Source organism: Lactuca virosa, chromosome 9 (genome assembly GCF_052849685.1).
Source record: "Lactuca virosa cultivar CGN04683 chromosome 9, Lactuca_virosa_CGN04683_v6, whole genome shotgun sequence".
Lineage (NCBI taxonomy): Eukaryota > Viridiplantae > Streptophyta > Magnoliopsida > Asterales > Asteraceae > Lactuca > Lactuca virosa.
In genome coordinates, this window is record NC_136434.1 from 41,044,417 (window position 1) to 41,053,346 (window position 8,930).

The following is an 8,930-nucleotide window of genomic DNA, read 5'->3' on the forward strand; positions in this document are numbered from 1 at the left end:
TGTCAACAAGTGCTCTTGCGGTACTCAAGAATGGTCTTCCCAAAATTATGGGAAGGTCTTCATCGTATTTCATATCCAATACCACAAAATCAACCGGAAAAATAAATTTCCCCACCTCACCAACAAGTCTTTAATGAATCCACGTAGGGAAGTTCCATCTTCATGTCTTGGAGCCTTGGTAGACCGAGCGTCTTGTAGAAATAATATGGCATAAGATTGATGCTTGCCCCCGAATCAGCTAAAGCATTTATGAAGTGGAATTGTCAAAATCACAAGGCAAAGTTAGTTGGGCTGGATCACCCATTTTGATTGGCAACCCATTAATGATTGCAACTAAACATAACTCATTTAACACGATGGTTGATGCTTTTTCCAACTCCTTGCGATTAGTTATCACATCCTTGGAAAACTTAGGAATCTTAGCCATGGATTAGAGGAATGGAGCATTAATTGAGAGGGATAGCACTAGTTCCATGAACTTCTTTTGTTCCGGCTCCATATTATGCTTAAGGGATTGAGATGGGAATGGCAAAGGAGGCTGATACGAATTTGGGGGAGAAGAATTTTAGTTCGCCAATGACCACGATGTGGTAAGGTCACCACAACGTGGTGAATCATCAGAACACGACTCACCTTTTTCTTTTTTAGCTTTGGGCTTCTCTTTTTCCAAATACGAATCGAGCTACGTAGTACATGTTTCATGGATCATAAATGGATCAAAATGAACTTCTTCTTCCGTGTAAATCACCATTACATAAGGTTGTGATTTCGGGTCGGGATTTCTAGGTAGTAACCTCTCATTAACAAGTGTTGTTAGTTGCCCAAGTCGAGTCTCTATGTTCTTGATGGAAGCTTGATGATTCCTCACATTAGCATCACTAGTATCATGCCTTTTTTAGAGGCTTCCATAAACCTATGAAGTACGGACTCCAAATTCATCTTCTTCTCGGGTGGTGGTTGCTCTTTTTGGTAAAAACCTCAACCGGTTTGTCTAAATTTTTCATCATTTTGCTTCTTGTACTCTTCATAAGGCAACCAATACTTTTTGGGCTTTCTCCAATCTTCATCATATCGATCACCACTCGAGTAGCAAACTTGTGCTTTTCGGTTACCATTCTCATCTAGATCACAATCCTTGGTTAAATGTGGCCCGCTACAATTGTCAAACCCGACTCTTATTGCATGGATAGATTGATCCATCTTCATCATCCTCCGGTCCATATTCTATGTTTTTGCCAAAACCACAGCTATGTTCTCGGTACCTCCATCTCATTTACATCAAGTAATATCTTCTCGTGGATTGATACTCATGTGACTGCTTCGTGAACTCTTCAATCAATTCCTTAATTGTGGTCGGTTACTTCTTTGTCATTGGTCCTTGAGAGTCAAGAAGTTGCCTTGTTGTTACATTCACCCCATCATAGAAAATAGACACTTCTTGTTGGACATTGAGATCATGTTGAGGACAACTCCTAAGAAAACCGTTGTATCTTTCCCATGCTTCATATAAGGACTCTCCAATCTCTTGTTGAAAATTAGCAATCTTCTTCTTGAGCTTTGAGATCTTCGAAGGTGGACTAAATTTCTCAACGAAGGCGTCACGAAGATTGGCCCACGTAGTAATGGATCCGGAAACGAGTGACTTCATCCAAACTTTAGCTTCACCGGAAGCATCCTAAGTAACACTGAATCTCGTGGCACATTTCAGACATTGAAGTAATTTGCAATGTCCTTTACTTCATTAATATGCTTGAGTGCATCTTCATATTCTTTTCCAGAAAAATGTATATCCTTGAGCATTGATAAAATGTGCCCCTTGACCTCAAAACTTCTTTCAGTTGGAATCTCGGGTGGTACAAGACCTGGTCCATTATCTTTACGTATCCTCTTCTTATAATCTCCCATAGTCATTCTTGTGATATCTGTCATCTCTTTAACCTCACTTTTGATCTCTTCTTCGTCCGTATCACTTTATGTTCCTGACTCGTAACCAATGTCCTTCTTTTCGGTGTCCTCTCGAAACTTTCAAGACCTTTGTCCGATTGAAAAATGCTAGTTGACTCGTTGACCTTCTTGTCCTTCTTTTTGTGAAAAGATGATTCTGGATCTTAAAGTGGTGGAACTATTGGAGTTTTAGATCCTCGGGTCATAAATCACTGAAATAAAAACAAAACAAAACAAAAACGCGTAAAAAGAATAAAAATTACTAAACTGAAAACTTACTGAGACGAGACCACGACATGGCCAAGATGCCCACGACGTGGTTAATTCTCAGAAAGAAAAATAAAATAAAATTAATGCAGAAAAGTAACTTTTTACGGTTTTTACCCCACAAAAAGGGTCGAATAACTAAAAGAAATTAAACTATAAATCAAATAAGTCGTTCCTCGGCAATGACGCCAAAAACTTGATGTGTTTTATTTGCACTAGTTTTTATTTATAAAGTTCTATCAGATCTCAACTACTCTTAAACAAAAGTCGGCGGTGTACCTAGTCGTGAAGTAATATAGTTGTGGTAAGAAAGGGTGTCGAACACAGAGAACGTGATTGTTTAGATCAAATAATTCAAATGTTAATTAAATTAATAATAATAATAATAAAATAAAAGTTCGTTTTTGTATAAATTAAATTAAACTAATTTACGCTTAATTAATCAAAAAAACTAAAGAACTAAATGAAAAAAATAAATCAGAAGTACTTCCACTAGAATACGAATCCCCTAAGTTTTTATGTTTGATTTATTAGAAGTGCAATGGATTAATGAATTTATTACTGAATTGTAATATGACTAGTTATCTTGATCGGATTTCCTAGTATTAATAATTAATGAACTAACATAATGATCATGCAATTAGTGAACACATAGTTAATTAAATATATTCGAACTATGAACGATATGATCTAGTGATATCTTGTCAATGATCATGACAATCAACCTAAGCATAACATGGATATCTAATGCTCTCTAACACAATCAAATTCACTTATTAATATTATCTAACCCTAGGCTTATGATCAAAGTTCTAGTCATACAAAACTAATGATCATAGATTCATATGATTTAAGTACATCAAGATAGAATGATTGTTGAGTCTATGTGTTGCGCCATTGGGATTAGTTAGTTCGGTCCATATGTATTCACGGTTTGGGTCTGTCCAGCCGTGTCTTGTTTTTAGGGTTTAGTATATATAGTGCATGCATGCATTATATTAATTACGCTTCTTGAATATTTCCTTTAACAAGTACTGTAACCCTAGCACGCCTCTAAAGTAGAAGTTCTTCATCGAGCTCTACTGAGGTGTTGCTGTTTTAATCATTCGACACTCGTTTGATTCATAGTGGTGTTCATCGTTTTCTATTTCTTGTTATTGTCTTATTGATATCTGTTTGAATCTGTTGATCTTAGAGAATATTATTCTCATCAATTGGTATCAGAGCAGCAGGCTGTGTAAATCATACGCATCTCTTCTGTTTGAAGAATTTTCTTAGGGTTTCCGCTTTTATTGGATCTGTTAATCCGTCATTCCTTCATTGACGTTGTTCATAGATCTTGATATTACCCTATTCAATCTTTACAAGTCTGATTCTTAGCAGATATCTGAAAAAGGTCATCATGTCTCACGAAGATTCTCAAACCAATTCGATCAATATCTCCAACAGCATTGGATCCACAACAAGAATCCCGATTCTATACACTTAAGATTATGAAGTCTGGACGCATCACTTTGAGGACTACGTCGTTGGTTCCGAAGAAAATGGTTATCTTATCTGGGAAGATATAACATTGGGTCCTTTTGTTCATTCTGGAACAAATAGAACTATTAAGACTCAAAAAGAGTACAACAAACTCTTAACTGATGTGGAGAAGATTCCTCAAGACGAAAAAGATAAGTTGTGTAATGTTAAAGCCATGAGAATGATCTGATTTGCTTTACAGTCTGATACTTTTCCTTTGGTAATCCCATGCACGACGACAAAAGAGATATGGGATAGACTTAAAGAGTTGTATTCCACTGATGAAGACCTAGAGCATTCTATCCAAACTCTATTGCTCTCTGAGTTCGGTGCTTTCCAACAAAAGCCAGATGAAAATATTATTCAGGCATTCGATCGTTTCAACCATCTTTTGAGCAAGATGATCAAGCACAGTATTGGAAGAGAAGTGATCGAACAGAAGGTCACATTTATGAATGGTTTAAGACCCGGATGGATGGGTGTGGTATCAACTGTGAAGGCTCACGAGCAGTTTAAAACCTATTCATTGGCGAAGATGGTGGGTATTCTCAAGTCTCATGAAAGTGTTGTGACAAAGGAAGCGAAAGTGGTGTCTGGTATGGGATCCTTGGCCCTTCTCTCTAAGACGAAGAATGTGGCAGAAGATGAAGAAGATTCAGAAATGTCAGAATGTGATCTGACAAGCGAAGAGTATGCAATGATGGTTTCCAACCCGAAGCGGTTTGCTCGCAAAAAGTTTCCTATTGCCAAGAACCGAAACTGGAAGGGAAGCTATAGCTCAGAAAAGGCGAAAGAGGAGATCAAAAATAATCCTCAGAAAGAAGAAGAGAAGAAGGAGAGCAAACTGGTAGGAGACTCCGGATACGATTGCAACTTCTGCCATGGCAAAAACCACTTTGCCAAAGATTGCATGTTAAGAAAGCTATCGGAGAAGAAGGAGGGTGAAGATGATGAAGCATACCATATGCGCAAGCTGGAGGAGATAAAGAAGAAGAAAGCCTCTAACAGTTCAATGAATGCTTTGATTGTGCAGGAGAACGCTGTGGATGATGAATTCGGTGGCGTAGAGGTCTGGTCTACAAACTCTAAAGATGAAGAAGTACGTAAACCCACGCATGGCAAGGCATTTGTGGCGAAAGAAGATAGTACTGAGTTTGCAGGGAGATGCTTGATGGTGACAGCTGGAGTGTCACAAATGAGGGGGTACACAACCGAAGGCGAGTATGATGAGGCGAATCAGAAGGAAGATAAGTTTTTTGCTGCCAAACCTGTGAGCGAGAGGATCAACGACTGCGATCAGTTGATAAAGAATGTACAATCCATTCTCGAATCACTTAAAATACCTGTAACAAACTATGAAAAGGAATTAAACGATTTGAAATTCAAATTTTCTAGTTTAAGTGGTAGTCTAATGCAAACACGCCTCACAAATGCTAACCTAACCGATCAAATTAGCAGGGTGACATCCAAGAATGAGGAGCGAACGATGTGGATTGAGAAGACGAAGTTAGAGTTAGTTAGGACGAGAGATGAAGGTATATATTTGCAACGTGATAACTTGAAGCTTATGAAACAAAGAAACATTTTTTGCTTGATTACTAAACGTTTATATACTAATATCACTCAATTGCATTTAGACTGTGAAATCGGCAAAAAGATTCACAAAATGATTTTGCCCTTCCTGGAGTTAAAGGAGGACGAATTTGATATCGATGGTTATAACTGTGAATCTATTGTTTCTTCAGATAAAATCTCTGACGCCTACAAGGTTGGTCTGGACAAAATCGAGTCCTTTATCAAGTCCAAAGACCATACGGACATGCTTAAAAATCTTTTGGACAAGAATGATAAATTGAAAATAAAGACCGAAACCATGCAGAAATTTGACTCATTGAATGCCAAGGTAAGTTCAGAAAACAAAATAAACGTTGAAAACACTTCTGAATTTGATGAGGACAGTGATATGAGTGAAATTTCTGTAGAGGATGTGGTTGATTGTTCAGAATTTGTCAAAAGCGAAACCAAACCTTCCAAAGGTCTTATATTTGTGAATTCGATTGAGTTCGCTCGAATGTCCCAAGATAAATCCAAAGTTATGAAACCAAAGGCAGTGGTTTATCAAAAGGTACAAACTGTACCAAATCAGGTATACACCACGACAGGGGTTACTCAGAAACAAACAGCCGAACTTACAGCCATAGTAAACGAAGATAACGCAGGTGGTTGTGATAATTATTTTTGGTCCGCCCCTATCTACAATGCAGATGAGACTGTCGGTTTATCAAAGAGAACCTCATGGAGGGTTAAAGGCAGATACGTGGCAGAACCACTCAACAAGCCTACAAGCTTTGATGTACCAAGCTCAAGTGGTACCAAAGAAATCCCAAGCGAACCAATGACGGCTGCAAGCGAAACCTCTTCATTGAAGAGTGAAACTCATGCTGAGAGACTAAATCCAAGGGCAAACATACACAAGTCTCAAAAGCAGCTTGCTGAACAAAAACGCCAGCGAAACAAAAGATATCAAAAGAATCTTAATGAGAGGAAGTAGTTTTGGAACTCCCAAAACTCCAATTATGTTCGCACAGAAAAGGCATCAAATCTCAAGGCGAAAGCAAGTTCAAAGGATAATTCTGATCCATGCACTCACTGGCAATCCTGCAGTCAAGCGAACCGAAAGCCTAGTTTCGGTCCCAAATCTTGCAGCGAAAAGAACCGAAAGACTAGTTTCAGTCCTAAATTCCATCCTCCTAATTCTCAACCAAAGCAGAATCCTAACAAGGATGTCAAGGATAGCAAGGGAAAAGGGAAGCTCGTCTCTGAAGACAAAACGCAAACAAAGAAGACGTCAGCTAACCCTAGGAAACACGAAAACAAGTTTGTTAAGAATCAAAACAAAAATCCTGAATCTGTTTTAAACAAACTCAAGGTCTTTACCATCAAAAGGAAAGACGAAACCACACTTATAAAAAGAACTTATATGGTTGATCTTTCTATTGCTATTCCCTGTCCTGTAAAAGGCTCACGTGGACCCAAGCAACTTTGGGTTCCTAAATCTGCTTGATATTTGCAGGTTATAAGTGACGAGCAGTTCGACGACGAATGGTACAATGATAGTGGCTGCTCACGTCACATGACAGGAAGGAGGGAAGAGCTAAGGGAGTTTCAGGCTCTTAAGGATGGTGGATGTGTCAAATACAAAAATAATTCATACGGCACGATCAAAGGCTACGGAATGATCACAAACGGGGAATTCTCAATCCGGAAGGTTGCATATGTAGAGGGATTGCAGCACAATCTCATCAGTGTCTCTCAACTGGTTGTGGGAACTGGCTTGAAGGTTTCGTTCGATGATGAAGGTTCGGAGATTGTTCAAAAGAAAATGAAGGCTGTCCTGTTAACATTCAAGCGAAAAGGAGAAATGTATCCTCTAAATCTTAACCCAATTCGAGGAAAGCCAGTTGTATGCCTTTTAACGAAAGCACACTCTGACGAAAGTTGGCTATGGCACCGAAGGCTCTCACATCTCAACTTTAAGGATATCAACAAGTTGGTTATCATTGATCATGTACGAGGACTTCCACTTCTCAAATTTGATAAGGAACACTTGTGCGCAGCATGCGAGATGGGAAAGCAAAGCCGAAAGATTCATCCCACAATTGTCAACACAAAGATAATCGAACCTCTTGAGCTTCTTCACATCGATCTATGTGGTCCTTCAGCCATAGAAAGCATCGGTGGTAGTAAGTACATTTTAGTTATTGTTGATGACTTTTCACGTTTCACCTGGGTTTTCTTTCTTAAACAGAAATCAGAGGCAACTCCAAAGCTCAAAGCATTTATAAAGCAAGTGGAATTTCAATTACGAAAGGTGGTTAGAAATGTACGAAGTGACAATGGGCTGGAATTCAAAAACCAAGAGTTTGAAGAACTTCTCGCTGAAAAGGGAGTGTCTCACAACTTCTCTGCTCCCTATACTCCACAGCAAAACGGCGTAGTTGAAAGGCGAAACCGTTCGTTGTGTGAAGCGTCCCAAACCATTCTCAGTTTCGCTTCACTACCTCTGTACTTCTGGGCTGATGCAATTGCTGCTGCCTGTTATACCCAGAACCGAACCTTCCTCAACAAGAGATTTTCCATCACTCCATACGAAATCTTGAATAATCGCAAGCCAAATGTCAAGTTCTTCCATGTATTCGGTTCAAGGGGCTTTATTTTCAACTCCAAAGAAAACCGAAACAAGTTCGATGTAAAGGCATATGAAGGGATCTTTCTTGGTTACTCGCTAACTTCAAAGGCATATAGAGTTCTGAATAAACGTTCAAAGGAACTTGAAGAAACCTACTATGTCACCTTTGATGATGATTACGTGAAGAAACTTCAATCCAACAAAGGACCAACAGAGGAAATCTTTCCACAATCAGGTCAAGTCTCGCTTCCAATTTCCAATCTATTTGAAGAATACATGTTGCTCTTTGATGAACCAGAGAGAGCAATTCATTATGAGGCAAAGGCAGCTGACAACAAGATCGACAACTTGAAGAAAATTATCGATGAAGCAGCAAAAGAAATGGAAAGCGAACATCAAGGACCAACCGAACAGCCAGGTCCAAGCGAACCTCGAGGTCAAGGCGAACCCCAAAGCTCGAGCGAACCTACTCATAAATGTTCTACATTCCAGGGGGAGAGTTCATCTACACCAAGGCGACCTGACTTACCATTCCAGGGGGAGAACCCATCTCCAACAATGACCCATGAAACTCGAATTGAGGGGGAGAATTCTGAACCGGACGTTGAGATTGTTTTGCCATTCGAGGGGAGAATAACAATACAAATGACGAAGACTCTTAATCAGAATTCGAAGTAGAAATAAATGCTAAATTGGATCCTGCTTATGATCCAGATTATCCACCTCTCTCAAAATGGACAAAAGATCATCCAAAAACTCAAGTAATCGGTGAAACATCTGAAGGAGTTCTTACTCGGTCTCAAATAAAAGCGAAGCAAACTGCTTTGTTCTCTCAAGTAGAATTTTTCATGTTTAATTCGTTCGTATCGAAAATAGAACCAAAAACGGTTAATATTGCACTCGATCACTCCGATTGGGTACAGGCAATGCAAGACGAACTCCACGAGTTCGAGCGAAATCGAGTCTGGAGACTGATTCCCACACCAAAGGATGCATCTGTGGTTGG

The 8,930-nt window shown here is 39.1% G+C and overlaps 1 non-coding gene across 1 annotated transcript; it reads left to right on the top strand.

Moving 5' to 3' along the window:
* The first annotated feature begins 1,451 nt into the window (after positions 1 to 1,451).
* Positions 1,452 to 1,558, top strand: LOC145141554 (small nucleolar RNA R71). The gene has a single exon (XR_013722749.1). It is a non-coding gene; the product is annotated as a small nucleolar RNA R71 (small nucleolar RNA).
* Positions 1,559 to 8,930: the final 7,372 nt, after the last annotated feature.